The sequence below is a fragment of the Camelus bactrianus genome, chromosome 16, assembly GCF_048773025.1.
Source record: "Camelus bactrianus isolate YW-2024 breed Bactrian camel chromosome 16, ASM4877302v1, whole genome shotgun sequence".
NCBI classification, from domain to species: Eukaryota; Metazoa; Chordata; class Mammalia; order Artiodactyla; family Camelidae; genus Camelus; species Camelus bactrianus.
The window spans coordinates 48,048,062-48,067,511 of NC_133554.1; positions in this window are offsets into that span (position 1 = coordinate 48,048,062).

The following is a 19,450-nucleotide window of genomic DNA, read 5'->3' on the forward strand; positions in this document are numbered from 1 at the left end:
TTGGATGCATGTATCTTTTTGAATTCGAGTTTCCTCTGGATATATGCCCAGAAACGGGATTGCTGGGTCATATGGTAAGTCTATTTTCAGTTTGTTAAGGAATCTCCATGCTCTTTCATAATGGCTGCACCAAACTACATTCCCACCAGCAGTGTGGGAGGGTTCCCTTTTCTCTACACCCCCTCCAGCATTTATGTTTGTGGACTTTTTAATGATGGCCATTCTGACAATGTGTGAAGTGATAGCTCATTATAATTTTGATTTACATTTCTCTGATACACACATCAGCTTTTAAAGCCAGAAGTATGTTTACATACAAAGGGATGATGTGGTAGACCAGAGAGGGACCAATTCCTGGTAAAGCTGTTACTATTTTCAATCTTATCCTACTAATCATGCAGACAAATTCCACAAGAATGCCTGTTCTCTTGAACCGCCTTCAAGGGGGTCCAGAATCAATGGAATAGGAACCACTTGTGAGCAAAATTATCAGACCAAGTGTCGGCTGTGTTGAACGTGTATCACGTGCATTAAGTCCCAGTAGAACAGTTAGCACTAAGTAAGGCACTCCTATCTTCATGATAGATAGTCTTGTATCTGAAACCCATTAAGGACATTTTAGAGTGTTAAAATCAAAATATCTAAAGCACATTTGGCATCATTGGGACAAAATAAAGGATTATACAGTATGAATCATAAAAATAGCTGAATAAACATTATTTACACATTCACACACAAAACATCTGGGCTAAGTTTTCAGAAACTTTAGGCTGTAGAAATAATGTTCTCAACAGCAGAAGCTTTATCTACAAGGAAGAAAGTGTCACAGACACACCTTTTCTTAATTTTTCTGTATTGCCATATATACAGCCTTAGTGTTTAAGACGTAATGAGTACCAACTCTGCAGTAAAAATCATCTTTGTCTTTAAGAAATCTAGTATTACCAAACTTAGTACCCTATTTAATTTCATATCTTAATTTGAACTTTGGACTTTTTTCTTGAACTGGGAAAGAGAACTTTCTGGTTTCATAGTGTGTGTTTTTGTTTCTGTTTTTAAAGCTTAAATGTCACTTGAAAATGCCAAAAGGAGAAAAGTTAAAACAATACAATGCAAACCCATCTTGCTTGATCAAGATTTTAGCATTGTACTCATGTAAAATTTTTGAGGATTTAAAGAATTAGCTAAGTTTAAAAGAGCTAACTAACCTTCAAGAAAGAGCAAAGACAATGCTGGGAGAAAACAGACATTTCTTAAAATGCATATCATGTCTGCTTCTGCTGAATGCACAACGTAATGCCTCCGTCCAGAATACTAAACAGCCGGTTTCCCGGTGCTTCCACATTGATTTCCACTGTGTGTAGAATGCCGGGCAGGTATTTTAGTCACAGTGTTCCCACTTAATGAAAACGCTGTGTAAGACCACATCTCCTTCACCTTTTAGAATGCAAACCTTGAAAGAGAAGGATAATGTAATTTTCTTCTGCTGTCAGTGCTTAGGAATTATAGTAAGTGTTTGGAAATAAATTCTTCCTCTGAGACTTAGATTTTAATAGCTATATAGCCTGCACCAAAGCAGATGGCTCCCTGGCTGGCTAAATCTGACTACAAGAAGGTAAGCTTCTAGAGACCAACTTTTATAACTAGTTGACAACTAAATGCTTAACATCTGGAATAGTGCCTAGCATTTGGATACAAAATGTGTGAACTATGAAGAATAAACAGATAATTTGACTAGCTTTTATATATAAATATATAAAATACATATACATGTATATAAAAATATATATAAATAATATACATATAAAATATATATATAAATAATATACATATAAAATATATATATTCACATATATATATATACATATAAAATATATATATATATATATATATATACACAAAGTCAATTAAGGAATTAGCCAAAGAAAAATTAGAATCACAGAAGTACACACTGGTGTGTGTCAGAGAGAGATCCTCAGCTCACCAAATCCAAGTTTTCTGGACTTTTACTTTAGACAGGGCCATCCTAGATGTGGAAATGGGTACAGGAATTACAACCCCAAATCCATGATCCCCTTGATGGCAACAGTTCTCTCAAGGAACTGAAACAGTGTGCAAAATAGCCTAAAATCATGTAACGAGCTCACCTGGTCGGACTCAATGATCAATAAGCAAACTTAGGATGGTGATTGAATTTATCATAAAGTTCATGATAATTTGTGAGGTATTACTGAGTACCAAGTATTATTTTCAAAAAGATAAAATTGAATGTAAAATGGTTCAGTCATGTGGAAAACAGTTTAGTGGATCCTCAGAAACGTAACCAGTAGAATTACCATATGACCCAGGAATTCCACTCCCAAGCATACACCCCAGACAACTGGAAATCGTATTCAAATGCTTGTACATAAATGTTCATAGCAGCACTTTCCAAAACAGCCATCAGAGGATGAAAGGATAAATAAATGGTGCTATACTTATATGATAGAATATTATTTAGCCATGAAAAGGAAAAATCAGGAATGCCGATACATGCTACAGTGAGGCTGAACCTTGACACATGCCAAGTGAAAAGAAGTCAGACACAAAAGATTACGTATGGTATGATTCCATTTATATAAAATATCCAGAATAGGTGAATCCAAGAGGAAAAGCAGATTGGTGCCTGCCGGGGATTGGGAGGAGAAGAGAATGAAAGTAACTGTTTAGTGGATAAAGAATTTTATTTTGAGGTGATAAAAATGTTTTGGAAGTGGATATGATTGTACAACATTGTGAATGTACTATTTTCCACTGAATTTTTCACTTTAAAATGGTTAATTTTATGTTATGTGAATTTCACCTTAGTTTTTTTTAAGAAGGTAAGATCATGACTCATGCTAATATAAAAATACACATATCAAAGATTTCATTCAACTTATAATTAATTAATAAGGGAACCCAATAAGAGGTTAAAACCATCTCAAAAGGGTATTTATATAAGAATAAAACTTCTAGTTAAATACAGAATTTGTTAACATCCAAAAGGCCATGCACTGTAATGTCTCGACATTATCTATTTTCCCAGACAGGCATTATTTACATCACTAGTGGATACAAACCTATAAATTAATCTCTGCTCCTGCAGAATTTTAAAATAGCCCAGACAGTGGAAAGTCAGGATCAGCACTGTACTGAGAGAAAACCCAGCAATCTCTTTTAATTCCCAAGTTTAAAATACTTCTTTCTATACTTAAAAGTGATTAAAATGGTACATTTTGTGTGATTATATTTTAATAAAATAATATAAAATTCAAATGAGAAATAATATGTATATACATAGATGTATACAGAGATACATACATAATTTTTCTGACATCGTCTGTGTCTGCCTACCAGCAGAGGAAGGGTTGATTGCATGATCATGTGGCTGACAAATTTCTCATTAATGACGAGTAAATGGTCACTCTGGTGTTACACACCAGTATTGCAATGGATGGATAGTATATATCTCTGAAAAAGGAACCTGCTCTTTAAGCTGGAAACACTGGGTTTCTGTGCCTATAAGCCCAAAAGTCAGACTTGGCCTGTAGAAAATTCACCAAGGTAACAAATGTGATCTGGTGAAGTCCTTCTTGAAAGACAGGTTTTTGCAAGGGGAGGGTATAGCTCAAGTGGTAGAGTGCATGCTTAGCATACGTGAGGTCCTAGGTTCAATCCCCAGTACCCCCATCAAAGAAAAACCCTAATGATAAATAGATAGGCCTACTGAGCTCCCCCTTCCTCCACCCCAAATTAATTTTTTTTTTTAAAGACAGTTTTTGTACTCTCCCTGGACAAAGAGAGAAGAGAGTCCTTTTCTTATTTGAACTTTCACAACTTCGTATTTGGCCTGAAGTATTTTTTTTTCAGATCTTGAAATCAAATGTTTAATCATTTATGTACGTCTCTGGATTTTGAGATATACTGTATTATCGAAATAAGTCTGCTAAACTCCAATGACTATTGAATGCTTGGGGATAGATTCAGGCAAATAGTCACTACTTGAAATCACTCTAAGTATACTCAGTTGTCAGGTAAGAGTTGGATGGGATACAGGTGTCCCTAGAACGCTTATTATGCCTTTGTGAGGAAGTTACGCTCCTTCCCCTGAGATAACTATCACTCACTTCCTTCCTGGCTTTTAACTTCCCACGCTATTTGTGAATGTTTACGGCAGGGTTTTCTGCTGAGGGAAACAGTGTCCAATATTACATTCTAGCGCTCTTTCTGTCAAACACATTTTCAAACTCTTTATTAGTCATAGTCGTTACACTGCAGATTGGTAGCGTTGCACTGGGTGCCATGTCTTTTGAGATGGTATCATCATGACATGTGTTATGTCATGTAATTATGCATCGATCCACCCCGGAAAGAACCTGTACAGAGAACCGGGGCTCTGGGGCTTTCTCCCCCACTGAATGATGTGGAGGTAATTTATTGAGCTGTTTCTGCTGTGTCCCCACTGCTAGGGGAGACTCAACACCCAACAAGCCAGGTATTTTCCTTCTTCCATTCCGAGAAGACTTTGTGTTTCGTGACCCATCTCCCTTTCCCAAAGGGCTACATCATATGAGTCGAGAGGGGAAGTTATCAGGATGCTCCCTCCTCTACTCCTGGGTTGTCTGAGGAATAAACAGTTTACTCAGGGAGGCAGATGTTGTGGGAGGATGAAGAGAAAGGAGGCAGGACTCCCTTGTGGAGCAGAGAGTTTATTACATCCAGAGTGATTACACCTTGAAACCCACTTCACTTTTGGTCTTATAAACTATAAGGCATAAGACAATGTTATTGTTTAAGCCATTTAGAGTCTTAGTTTCCTGTTATTTGGCAGCCCCAAACATCCTAACATACTTAACATATGTAAAATCTGTCCAAAAATGTACACAAGACAGACCATGCAGACACTCTGCTCTGTGCTTTGCTTTCTTCATTTAATATGTCTTGGGAATGTTTCCGTATCTCCTTGTACAGACCTACCTCCTCTTTTTCATGGGTGTGTTGATTTTCAATGTATTAAATACCATCATTTATCAACCAGTCCCCACTAACTGAATGATTGTTTCCAGATTTTTTAATTTTTAAGTTATTTTATTATTTTTTCCATTTTACCCCCAGTTTTATTGACTTATGATTGACAAATAAAAACTATATATATTCTTCTGAAAGCATCCTCTTTAGGAGATGGTTGCAGGGCTGTGTTCTGGAAGCTGGACTGGAATGGGAACCCCATGTTAAATCTTTGATGTGAATAAACACCAGATTATACCCTTAAAAAAACTATATGTATTTAAAGTGTACAATACAATGTTTGAATATATATATATATATATATATATATATACACATTGTGAAGTGATGACCATAGTCAAGCTAACTAACATTTCCATCACCTCACAAACCTCACATTGTTACCTTGTATGTATGTACGGTGAAAACATTTAATATCTACTCTCTTAGGAAATTTCAAGTGTATAACGCTATTTTAGGATCTGTATACCCTCAGCAACTCTCACCAATAGCAAATAGTGAACATATCTGTCACCTCCCAAACTTTCCTGGTGTCCCTTAGTAATCCTTCCTTCTTGTCTCTCCCCACTGTCCCCATCATCCTTCTTTTTAATGAAGCCATAGATTTTTATTGTATTGAATATCATCATTTATTAACCAGTTTCCATTTTGTTTGAATAGTTTTTCCTAGTTTTTGTTCTTGATTTTTTCCTCCCTATTACAGACACTGCTGTTGTAAACATTCTAGAACATCTACCTTGGTTGTCCTCACTGATGTTTTGCTTCTTATATTCTTATAGTCACATTTGAATTATTATTCAAATGACCTGTCAGATAGCTCTCATGCACCACTTGAGATCTTCTTGTCTTCATCTGTCACTTGTCCAGCCCCAAAGGCGTGGTCATTTCTGTGTAGACACAAATGATTTCAAACTGGTGTGGCCACAACATATCCTGGGTCTGCTCCACCATTCTCTCCTCCTGCCCTAGGACTTCCCTGTTGACCTAGCAGGACCCCAGCTTGGCGCCCACACAACTCTGTGTTACCAAAAGGAAGGGGGACTTAACATCCCATGAGGTGACTCTGCCAGTCAGAGAAGGGAGTTGGAGGGTTGCTTCTGCGCCCTTGGACACAATGTCCTAAGACGCAGGTCACATGACTTCTTGGAGGACAGTCCCCTAGGACTGAGCAGTCAACCACACTGAGAAACAGCAGGTTGAATAATGCATCTTCCTCCCGTTATTACCTCTCTCTTCTCCTGGGCCTCCCCACCCAGGTCCCTGCCTCACTCCTGCTCCCTGAAATCGTATGCCCTAATACATTCGGAGCACATAAGCTTATGCCTCCTAGGCTGTGTTTTCTGGGGAATCCAGGCTAAGACAGTTGGTATTTTCCACATGACTCTACTGACTTTAAATTAAGCCATCTGTAAATCTTCCTAGTGATCAAAGCTGCAACAAAATACTGGGATTGTAAGGATGGTAGACAGCAAACAGAGACCTGCTCCCTCCTCTTCTGGATAAGGGGGGTGTAAGAGTACGAGGGGTCAGAGACTTTGACACACACATTTCCTGTAGCCTTACTTACTCACTGTGTCCGCCTCCTCCCCTCTCTTCTCTCCTCTGTGCCCTTTGATCTGTCCTTCATCTCTACCATCCTTTTGAAGGGGCCCTTTTGAGGACATCAATGTACTCCATCATTTCACATCCAATGAGCAGGTGTCCCAATGATCAGCTGTCCCATTGCCATCTTATTTGGTCTCTCAGCAGCATTTGGCTCCATTAACCAGTGCCTCATTGAAACATTTTCTTCTCCAGGCTTCTATGCCAGAGTTACCATCACACCCTACCTCAGTGGCTGTTTCTTCACCAACATCGCCAGACTGCTGGCTGTTAATGGAGGGTCTGGGGTCTCTCCCCTGCTGTCTTCCCGTTTCCATCCATGCTCTCCCCAGATAATCTCATCCAATCCCAGGGCTTCAGATACATGTCTAGCCTGATGACCTTCAAGTCACTATCTGCTACCCTTACCTTTCTCCCTTGAACCTCAGACTCCAACTATCAACTCATTTCCCCTTGGATATCTTGGAGATGTTGATTTGTCTTAAGTCAGCATCTTCACATGCTAATCTCTCTCTTCCTAAAATACTCTTTCCCAGATCTTGACATGGTTGGTTTCTTTTCTTGGACTCTTTCTTCTCATTTGGGTCTCTGCTTGAATATCATTTCTCCAAGAGGACTTCCCTGACCTCTCTGGTTAAGATGGTCCTGGTCCTAAGATCCTCTCTCTCCCATCATCCAGCTTTATTTTAGCCACATCACTTATCATTGTCTGAAATTATCTCATTATTTATTTTCTTCCTTTTTATTTCTTTGTTTAAGAAATGACTGTCTCCCTCTCTAGAATAGTGCCTGGAATACAACAGGAACTCTTATTTGTTGGATACGAAATACATATTTGTGGAATTAATGAATGGTGGATGGTAGCCTTCTGGGCTGGCTACTTCCCTTTGGCAGGCTGTTTTAAATGAGTTGGGACCAAGGAGATCAGAGGATGGTTTGCAATCTTTGGAAATAACTGGCTTTTCTGCCCATTAAAAGATATATTTTCCTGGTCTCCCTTTCACTCACTACATTTACAATTATTATGCTTTTGCCCAAAGAGTTAGGGTCACAAAGAGCTTATTAGGTTGCGAGAAGCAAACATCATCTTGTGCCTCACCTCTGTATCTGATGGTCTTGGAGAGTGTCAGAGCTTGGAGGAGGGACCCGAGACATCAGGGAGGAAATGTATGGTGAATCCTGTGGACAGGAGTGTCCTAAGAACCCTTAACCCCGGGGCTGACTGGCTCAGCAGAGGGGTTAATCTGTGGTCCTATTGCTGGAGCCTGGACGCAGATTCCCCGCTTCAGACTCCCTTAATCAATAGCTGTGTGCCCCTGAGTAACTCAATTCACCTCTTTGTACGCGAGTTTCCTACTTGTATGGGAATAATAATAATAATAATAATAATAATAATAATAATAATAATAATAATAATAATAATAATAATAATAATAATAATAATAATAATACCTCTGTCTAGAGTTTATATAAGAATTAAATAAGTTTATCTGTCCTAGTAAAATATTTGGTACAGTTTCTAGGATGGATTTCTAGCTAATCTGATAAAAAGGGCCAAACTTGAGGCGTCAAAGAGCAAGCAATCTTATGGTTCTTTTAGGGGAGTATTTAGCTTTGCCTCACGTTTATTAAACAGGTTGAAAATTCCCTACGTCCCTCCGGCACCACTCCCATCTTGCTTCTTTTGCTCTTTTCCAGTCTCCTTTCTCTCTTCCTTAGTGGAATAGGGGGAAGGAGCAAAAGCGGGGGAAATAGGCACCCCCTCCAACATGTGATTTCTTTTAAGTTTGTTTTTGAAGAATGGGACTTCCTGGAGAAGCTGGCCTGGTCCTTGGAAGCCACTAGGGGGCAGCTCTGCTCACGGGTCCCAGCCCATTCCCCCACAATCGCTGTAAGGAAGGTCTGAAATTCCTTCCCCTCCCCTCTCCTGTTCTCCAGAGGAAAAGCTGGGCATGTGCTGAGGAGGCTCAACCTCTCAGACAGCAGCCGGAAACAGTTGCCTCCTTTTTGTGGACGCCAGTGGCCGAGGTATGAGCAGTTGAGAGTTGCCCAGGGTCTTGGTGCCAGTCCTGTGCATCGCAGCCCCAGGAATGAACTGGGGCTGCAGGAGAGGCAGGGGCTGAGCCCTTGTGGTGACATGGAGGGACAGGACTGGAAGGAGCGGAGTGGGAGGATGAGGAGGGAAGGAGGCCAAAGGATGGGTCTCTCTCCCTCTTTCCCAGCATCCACATGATTGGGCTCATCTATGAGGCGAGACCCAAGAAGAGGGTTGGAGTGGTTGTCCCCCTCCCCATCTCCCAAGGCGGGAATCAGAGAGCCTGACTCACTGTCCGAACTTCACGGGGACAGGCAGGGGCTTTCCTTCCACAGGTCTTTATCAGACCCTCCACCTCAACAGACAATCCCCTGCCCACCCAACTGAGGGAGAGGGGCTGTCGTGTGTGTGTGTGTGTGTGTGTGTGTGTGTGTGTGTGGCCCAAGACCCAAGTTCAGAGCCCACTGGGCCTGGTATTAGTTTGCTCAGGCTGCAGTAATGAAATGCCACAGACCAGGGGGCTCAAACAACAGAAATTTATGTTCTCATAGTTCTGGAGGCTAAAGGTCGAAGATCAAGGTGTCTGCAGGGTTACTTTCCTCTGAGGCCTCTTGGGGCCTCTTCACGTGCTCATGCCTCTGCGGGCACCCTGGGAGTCCCTCCCTCTTCTTTTAAGGATTAGGACCCCACCCTAAGGGCCTCATTTTAACCTAATCATTTCTTTAAAGCACTTATCTCCAAATACTGTTACACTCTGAAGTTCTGGGGGTTAGGCCTTCCTCCTATGGATTTTGGGGACACAGTTCAGCCTATAGTTGGCTGTGACTCACTGGATTCAGTTCTCTTCAATGTCAAGGACAGCGTGAAATTCCGTGGGTGTGGAGAAAAGGGGACCCTCCCACACTGTTGGTGGGAATGTAAATTGGTGCAGCCACTATGGAGAACAATATGAAAATCCCTTAAAAAACTAAAAATAGACTTACCCTGTGATCCAGCAATCCCACTCCTGGGCATATATCCAGAGGGAACCCTAATTTAAAAAGATACATGCACCCCAATGTTCATAGCAGTGGTATTTACAACAGCCAAGACATGGAAACAATCTGAGTGTCCACTGATAGATGACTGGATAAAGAAAATGTGGTATATATATATATATATATATATATATATATATATATATACAGTGGACTACTACCCAGCCATAAAAAAAGAATGAAATAATACCATTTGCAGCATCGTGGATGGACCTAGAGATGATCATACTAAGTGAAGTAAGTCAGACTAGGAAAGAAAAATACTGTATGATACCACTCATATGTGGAATCTAAAAAAAAAAAAAAAAAGGAACACAAATGAACTTATTTGAAAAACAGAGACAGACTCACAAGCATAGAAAACAAACTTATGGTTACCAGGGGAGGATGGGGAATGGGGGTGGGGAGGGATAAATTGGGAGTTCAGGATTTGTAAATACAAACTACTATATATAAAATCGATAAACAACAAGGTCCCACTGTACAGCACAGGGAACTATGTTCAACACCTTTTAATGGCCTATAATGAAAAAGAACATGAAAAAGAATATATATATAAATGAATCAGCATGCTGTACACCAGAAATTAACACAACACTGTAAATCGACTATATTTCAATAAAAAAAATAAAAGGGAACCAGAGAGTTCACATCCTCCTATTGAGACGACAGAGGCAAGGAAGGGAGGCCAGGTTGGGGAACTCCCATGAGGACAAGGGTGACCGTCCTCTAGGGGCCGGTGGGGAACCAGGGAAAACTGTGAAGGTGCTGGTGGTGTGAGGAGGAATGGTGTGAACTGTGCCCAACTTTGTGTGGTCGGTGCCCGGCTGTTGGTGGGCAGAGCTGGGCTGTCCCTCCCGCACTGGGGCAAGAGGCAGGCCCTGCAGAGACACATGACGTGACACAAGAAGGCGCCACCTACAGCGGCTACATGGTCCCTTGGGTGGGGAATCCGATGCTCTTCTTAGTCTTACCTTCTTGTGTGTCCGCCGGAGGATGGAGAGTGAAAAACATACTCGGGCCATCGGGCCAAGGGGACTCACTCGAAGCCCGGGAGGAGTGTGAAAGGGCCCTGACTTCACAGTGGGAGAACCAGGACCTTCCTTGACACTTACTGAAGCCCTCCTCCTGTCCTCTTTCCTCCATTCCCACCTCTGGAGCTATCCCTCAAGAGATCGTAGCAAGCGGCAGCCTCCAAATGATGGTGTGAAGAGGCCGTCCCTTCCCCTGTGCTGTGGTGCTGCGGTGTGTGAGAGGGCAGGCCACTCAAGATGGCTGTCCTCTTGCTCTCTGTATATCCGCAGCCCAGCCAGTCCCTGCCTCACCTACACCCTACCCACCTGGCTGACCTTCCCTCTTAACCAGAGAGCCTAAACAGTAAATGCCTACATACTTGCCCTCCGCCCCAGCTAGCGATGGTGCTAACGTTTAGATCAGAACTATCACCACTATGATAGTTTCTCAAAGGGGCAGTGAGGGGTGTGCTCCTGTGCTGGTTTCCCTGGTAACCGATGAGTCAACCTGCCATCGATTCCCTCTATAACTGCTCACCTCCCTGTCCTACCAGTAACAAAGGCTGCTGCCACGTCCTGCCTGCCACCTGCCGTCCGTGGTGGACTGTCGATCCAGGACCCTTTTCTTTGGATGTGTGAGATTCCCCCATCCATTAAACCACTGGTGTCTCTGTCGCTGACTCTGGGCTTTTTTCTTGAGGCTGGGCAAGTGCGGGGCTTGCAGGCCTGCAGGACGCAGCCTGACGGTGAGTCTGAGTTACACCTGGAGGTAGTGAGTCGCAGCTGCAGCAGCGGTGAAACTTTCTAGCTCTTTCTCCCGGCCACATACTTCTCTAAGGCTGGAGCCAGCTTCTAGCATTCACTCAGCTTCAGCCTGACCTGTACCTCCCCAAGGTATTCGTAACCACTAGACCATCCCCCAAAGCAACTGGAACATTCTCAGTGCCACGTTCTAAGGCTCCCTCCTGCCCAACCTAAGGCTCCCTCCTGCCCAACCGGCTATAAGATGAGAATTCCAAGGGAGCAACTTCAACTAAGTTATGAAGAGGCCGTGATTCTGCTGTTCCGAGGTGGCTGTGCAATAGCTTCCCCACAGGGTTTACACGAAGAAAATTCATTCTTTGGGCAACGAGGGGCTACAAAAAATCTAACGATAGTTTAAGAAAAACCCCAAAAAGCCCAGAAATGGATTTCTGTGGAATCCAGAGATTACTTGTGCCATCCCCAGCTCTCTCCTATTTCTTGGGATGAGCTCAGTTTTTCCTTCCAAGGAACATGCCGGATGTTTCCAAAGGACAAACTGTCTATGTCATTTTCCACAGTGGCGGCTGGTGTGAGCAACATGGTCCCAACATGGCTGAGCAGGCAGGAAGGATGGTTGAAATCGAAGCAGAAAACAACTGGTCCCCTCCCCACCCAACCCCCACCCCCAACTTGGGTCACACTCTCCGAAGTGTGAAAGGTGGAGATCTGAGAGCTATGCATCTGGGAAAGCCTTTGTGGAAAGTTTTCCTGGAATGCCAGGTGAGGGGTGTGGGGCAGGGCGCTGGGTGGGGAGGGAGACGTGAACTCTGCTCTGGGAGTTAAGACTGTATTTTCCCCGGAGAAAAAAGACATCTGCTCCTGTGTTTCTTGCCACGCAGGCCCACAATCAGGGAAACCAGAGCAGCGGCAACAGAGCAGGGGTGTACTCTGCCTCTGGCCCTCCAGCCGTCTCCCCTCCTCCCCTCAGCAGCAAACTCATTGTCACTGCCAAATATTTCCAATAGGGTTCCCCACCCATTTTTCCGCAGCCCACACCTTCCCCCATGCTGAGGGGCTACTGGGTTGGTGGAGTTTAAAATGTGTTTACGGCTATCGAGTAACACATTCTCGTTGCCGGAAAATTTTAAAGTACAGAAAAAATGTGAATGAGAGATCAATAATTACCTGTTATCCAACCAACTGGAGACTATCACTGATAATATTGCAATATAGTTCATCCTGGTCTTGTTTTTCTTTTTTTTACATATATATTTTTATTTTATTTATTTATCTTTGTTTTAGGGGGAGGTAATTAGGTTTATTTACCTACTTATTTATTTTAATGGTGGTACTAGGATTTGAACCCAAGACCCGGTGCACGCTAAGTATGCACCCTACCACTGAGCTATACCCTCCCTCCCAGGTCTTGTTTTTCAATGCATTCTTTAAAAAACTTTTGAGATATATATTTATTATATTTTTTATATATATACACACACACGTATTATGTACACACACACATATGTATATTACATATATAATCTACATGTATATATAATCCTTTTATTTAGAATTTTCCACGTAACAGTCTACCATGAGAATTTTTTCCGTGGGTGTTGTCCTTTTGAAAGAACTCCTCAGACATTAAGGACACCTACCAGACAGAGCCTGCGGGGCCAGGCTGCCTCTCTTTCCCTCGCCAAGAACGCACAGGGTGTCAGCCGTCGGGACCGGGCAGAGACTGATCCTACCCCAGCCTGGTGCTCCCTTCCAGGGTCAGTCAGCTCTTTGCCTGCTCAGCTTCGTCCCACGGGGGCCTTCCGAAGCTTTCCACAGCTTCAACATCAACGATGCTTTTGTCTGCTCCCCTTGGGCCAGCGGCTGGAGAGTCTGTTTTTTGTGTCCATGATGGACGCAGCCCAAGTTCGACGGACCCGTGTACTTGCTCAGTTTCCCTTGATGGCTCTGCTCCAAGACGGCTCAGAAGCCAAGGAAACCAAAATCCCTGCCTCTGCAGCCAAAATGGACGGGCTGTTTCCTGATACTCCGTGTGTGTGTGTGTGTGTGTGTGTGTGTGTGTGTGTGTGTGTGTGTGTGTGTGTGTGTAAAGTGAGTCCCAGCCTGCGATTTTACTCAAGTTAAAGTATAAAACAGCTCCGAGCACAGCTTTCCCCCTGCTATCATGCACATAGGTGACGGAGCCCTCCCCAGCTGACTCAGTTATCAAGAGTAAGCGACTGAGAATGGAAATTTTTGCAAATGAATCCAACCAACAGCTGGACCAGTGCTTTGTTGATGATGAAAATAATCAATGTTTTAGCAGAGGAATAGCTGCTTCCTCAGGTGTGAGCTATCTTGTAGTTCATTTTATTCCTTGTCATCAGGTACCAAAGTTTGCAAATAACTAATTTTTTTATTGTGATAAAAAAATTTACCATTTTAACCATTTTTATGTGTGCAGTTTTGTGGTGTTAAGTACATTCACATTGTGGTACGACCCTCACCACCCATCCATCCATCTCCAGAGCTTTTTCATTTTCCCCAACTGAAACTCTGTATCCATCAAATAAAAACTCCCATTTTCCCCCTTCCCCTGGCCTTTGGCAACCATTACTCTACTTCCTGAAAAACGATTCATTTTTCATATAAATCAGAGAGTTTCTAGGTTAGCCTTGTATCATCATTCACATTGATTCATCCATTTATTCATTTAACAAATATTTACTGAGTGCCCATGCCAGTGAATAGAACAAAACACCTATCTGTGTGAAGCTTATGTTCTTAAACAATAAAATGTTAAAAAAAAAAAAAAACCATAATCTAGCAATAAATGCTATGTAAGGAGAGAGTTACCAAGATGGTTTCTCCGAGGGTATGAAATTTTTGATGGAGACTTTAGCGAAGAGAGAGGGAATTATGCAAAAAATCTGAGGGAGGAGTATGAGGTGGGTAGTAGGGGAGGCAGGGAAGGAAAAGATGCACCAGCCCTGAGGAGGTCTAGTAATCACAGGATTTTTGCTCCAGGTAGTAGACTATCCCATCAAGAATGGCTTAGACCACCCTTTCTTAAAGTGAGATCTGTGGAACCCTTGGGGACTCCCAAGACCCTTTTAAGGCATCCATGAGGTTAAAGCATTTTCATAATGACACCAAGACCGCCTGCCTTCTCTCGTAAGTGTGAAGTGGAGGTGTTCCAGCGGATGTGATGTGTGAGATCACAACAGATCAAGTGCAAGATCAATTGTTACTAGAAGCCAGCCGTCTCCTGTTCACTCAGACATTCAAGAGATTTGTAAAGAGGTAAAACAGCCACTCTTCTTACTAATTCTTTTTCTTTTGGAAAATACCACTATTTTCTTCCTAAGTCCATGTTGTTTATATGAACAAGAAATGGTTTTATTATCTTCATTAGAAAATAAAGAAATACATAAATATTTAAACTTTTTCTCTGCCTCAGTTTCTAACATGGTAAATATTGAGTCATAGACACATTAACAAAAGCTTTTTTGGGCCCTCAGTCATTTTTAAATGCTTATAGGGGCCCTGAAACCAGAAGTTTGAGAACCACTAGCTTTAACCCGTAAGGATATTCGTTACCGCACGTAATCGGAGGTGCAGAGTCAGAGTGGTGGACCCTGGGGTGGAGGTAGTGGTTCAGCCATGACACTGAGAATACAGGTGCTTTCCAACTTTCCATTTGGCCCCTCTCTCAACTCGTCAGCAGCATCCCTTCGTCACAGTCAAAGACAGACGTTTGAACAGTTATAGGCATTGCAGATATGCACATACCTAGCCAAGAAAGGCATTTCCTCCCACGAGTCTTTGCAGTAGTGGAAAATCTTTCCTAAAAACTTTCTTTCAGATCCTGTTGGCCAGGATAAGGCCACATGCCCACTCTCCAGCCTTCAGGAGTCTGAGAGATGAGTCTTGGATTTTCAGCTTCTATGGAAGGGGGTCCTGCAGCAGGAAAGGTGGTGGGGGGAGGGTGCTGTGGGGCTGGAGGGTTGGGAGAGCATGGCCTGGTACAGAAGCAGACAGCTGGCCAGGGTGGGAGCATGAGAATGCTGTCGGTGACACGTGTGGAGGAAGGTGGGGAGAAGGTTAGGATCACTGCTTTGGCTTAGAAAAGTCATTACATCTGGGTCTGAGGTTGACCTGGGTCCTGGGTACTTTCTGATAAAGTTCAATCAACAGCAAGAATGAGGTCCAGATGTTCTGCTGGATGAAAACTTGATCCAAATTTGGAATCTATCATTTTCACTTCCTTAAAACTTAAGCCATAAGTCAGCAACTTAAGCATTGGACTTTTCATGAAGTATTTTAATTTCTTCACTGGGCTTTTAATTAAAAGGTAGTTTGATTTACAAAAGCCAAGATATGGAAGCAGCCTAACAGATGAATGGATAAAGAAGATGTGGTATAGCTATACAAAGAAATACTACTCAGCCATAAAAAAGAATGAAATTTTGTCATTTGCAAAAACATGGGTGGATTTGGAGGGTATTATGCTTAGTGAAATAAGTCAGATGGAGAAAGATAAATACTGTATGCTATCACTTACATGCAGAATTTAAAAAATAAAAATCTAGTGAATATAACAAAAAAGAAAAAGACTCAGAAGAGAGAGGAGGGGAGGGGCAAGGTAGGGGTAGAAGATGAAGAGATGCAAACTACTATGTATAAAATAAGTAAGCTACAAGGATATATTGTACAACACAGGGAATACAGCCAATATTTTATAATAACTATAAATGGAATACAACCTTTAAAAATTGTGAATCACTATGTTGTATATCTGAAACATTTAATATTACACATCAACTATACCTCAAATTTTTTTTTTAAAGGTTATCTGATTGATGGAAGGGGAGCAGGAAAGGACTACTATAACATCTAAAGTGGGATTTATTTGATGAATTGCATGAAACTGTCAGAACATTTGCTGCAACTCAGGTAGAAAGAGGCAAGTATTCCCATAATATGTTAGTCTGTAGTCAAGAAAGACATTTCAACTGAAATATGTCAATTCCTGAATCTGGAATCACATAGACATTACTGATGTAGGATTTGCAGGAATCATAGGTAAGGCATTTCGTAATTATGGCACAAGTACCAGGTTTTTTACCTGGAAAGTCTGGGTTGGTTGGCAGTTCCTTGTATCTCAGACTTGGGCTGTACCTTTCCTTAGACAAAAGGCAGAAAAGCAGGTGATCCCTAAAGACAGTATTCCTGTGTGCTCTTTGTTGTCTGGGACTGGACTCCAAAAAAAATACCCAAACAAAAACCCAAGCCATATGGGTCACAGTTTTGCTTGCTCCTTGTTTTATCATTTCTCACCAATGATTTTTTTTTAAAGTTCCACTGAATGCTTATTGATAATCTTCTAAATGCTGGACATTGGTTAGTTGATCCTTGACACAAAAATAGAATTGATCAAGTGTCATAAGCTCCAGAAATTCTCAAATGGGAAAATTTCATGTCCTTGAAAAGTTGGTTTTTAGATATAGTGTCACATGATTTCCTTTAGTCAAAATGGCCCTGTATCTAAATATCTCGGTTAGAATGTACTTTGCTTAATTTTACAAAAAACCTCAGAAGGGAAGTCATGGGATTTCATGATGGGAATTCCAATTTTGAAAATGATGACCTGGACATGGGACTGTTGGGGTGTTTATGCTGTGTCTGTATTCCAACAGCAACACACCATAAGTTCTGTACTGTAAACTTGGTTGTCTGGCCTAATCTAGGTAATAAAATCTAGCCTGAAAAAAAATAGAGATTTGTTGTTGTTATTGATGTTGTTTCGTAACCGAAGTTCTATTTATGAGAGATTTACTATTTAGGTCGGACATCTGCTGACTCAGTTTTTAAAGAATTTGCAAACGTTCCTTCCACAGGCTCCCCCAGCCTGCGGGGTAGAGCACAGAGACACAGATAATGATTGTAGTTGTAACGAGACTGGATGCACTGAACTTTTTTATCCTGCCCCCATCCCCAAGGTGCCAAGCCTGTGGTGGAGGGAGAAACTTCCTTGCAATTCCGGTCTGCCGGCCATCATTGTCAGCCAAGGTAGGGTGCTTTGTCATGTACCGGTGGGCAAGGAGAATGTGCATGTTCTGAAGCCCAGGGCTTAACGGATTAGCTTATGGGAACCGGTCAAAGCTGTGCTAATAGAAGGAATGCAAATGTCCTATGTTGTCCAGACAGGACAGGGCTTTGGAAGAAAATTAATCTTGGCCAAGGCAAAAGACGTTTGATTTTAAGTATGCTAGGAGAAACCAGCTGCAGCTCCAAATGGAACCTCCCCCCATCTTTGAAATCAGAGCTCACGCTTCCCTTCTCCCTGGGAAAGCTGGGAAGTACTGAGTTCCTGGAGCCCAAGGGCTGCTCTGCAGAAGCCTCAGGAACCTGGCAGAGGAGAAAAACAATCAACATCCTTTTGACACCAGAGGCTTGTGAAATTTGCAAGACACAGAGGAGGAGAAGAGGCTTGATCCTTTCTGTGAGGAAGGGTGATGGATGGCAGAGAGAGTGGGGGAAGGATCCTAGAAGTGGGGCGGGGCTACGGGCAAGGGCTGCTTGGACAGAGAGAAAGGAGAGACGTGCAGAAACAGAATTCTCTTTCTGCCACATCACAGAACAGTCCAGAGGTTGTCTCTAAATTATCAAAAGAAAAAAAAATGAATTATATTCAGAATGCTGATAGATTCAATATATTCCACATGTAGCAAGTGGCTAGGTGTTCGTAGAAAGGAGGTGTATTGAAGAAGTGGTAATGCGGATGCATCTTGGCCATGACCTTGTATTCTCTAGCAGGTACCACAAATAATAGTTGGTTTAAAACAAACCCAAGAAGTTCCCTAAGAGAAATGGCAAAGAGAACTTTTTTTGCAGGGTGAATGGTTGAACCTGCCCACATGGCTGATTTCAGCTTCCCCAGTAGGCCTGCTCCTCTTGGGTGTAGACATTGGACACCGGATGCTCTTAACTTCTTTTTCAAAGGTGAAAAAGAGATGTGATGTTGAGAACGCCCATCCTCACCTCCGGGAGCAGAGTAATGGCAACTATGAGACAGATGAAGTCAGGGTAGGTGGCTCTGGTTTCTGCAAAGGCGAAGTCAGAGAGTCTGTCCAGCCTTCTCTCCCTGGCAAATCCAGCCTTGGATTCCAGCCCAGGCCAGGAGCTCAGTCAGGGCTGGGCTCGAGGGAGGATGTGCTTGGTCAGCAGTTATGAGGCAATGGAACAAGAGTGAAATTGGGTTCTGAGCAAGGGTGGGTCAGGCCTGGGTTCTGGGTCATGGTGCAGAGTGGAAACTGGTGTGGAGACTTGGGAAGGGACAAACTAGGAAGCAAGTGTGAACTTGAAACGTCAAGTTTGAAATCGGGATTTGAAGGAGTAGGTTGGCAGTCCTGAACTGGCAGGAAGATGAGACTGGGAGAATGAGCTCAGAGGAAAATCTACACAGGTAAGAATATTTATGGAGTGGAATGGATAGAAACGTTGAGAACCAGTGTGAGGTCTGTGGAAACTAGGACCTGCTGTGGCCCTTGGAAAACCAGGATGGCTGCCAGAGAGAAAGGGCGCATACTGTGGGATACTTCCCAGGGGAAAGGGCAGGGCAAAGTCTACTTGCATTCAGGGAGTTCCCCTCTCCCCCGACTCCCCAGCAGGCTCCGGCCTTTTTAGTTCACACAGTGTCTCTAGCTGTTCTTTGTGGAGCCAGTAATTGGGCAGGTGTCGCTGGTGTGGGTTCACTCTTGGGTGGGTGCTCTTTGTTGCTAATAATCCATGATGAGGGGGTTGCTGATGCCTGCAGGGGATCTTGGACAAAAGAAGTACCCTCTGCCTGGTCTGGATAACTCTCTGATACACACTGAACACTAATTACTGTGTAAGCAACTCTTTCTTGAAGAGCTTAAGAACGGATCCAACACCACCTGGAGTGGGAAGGGGAAGGTAGCTGGAAACCA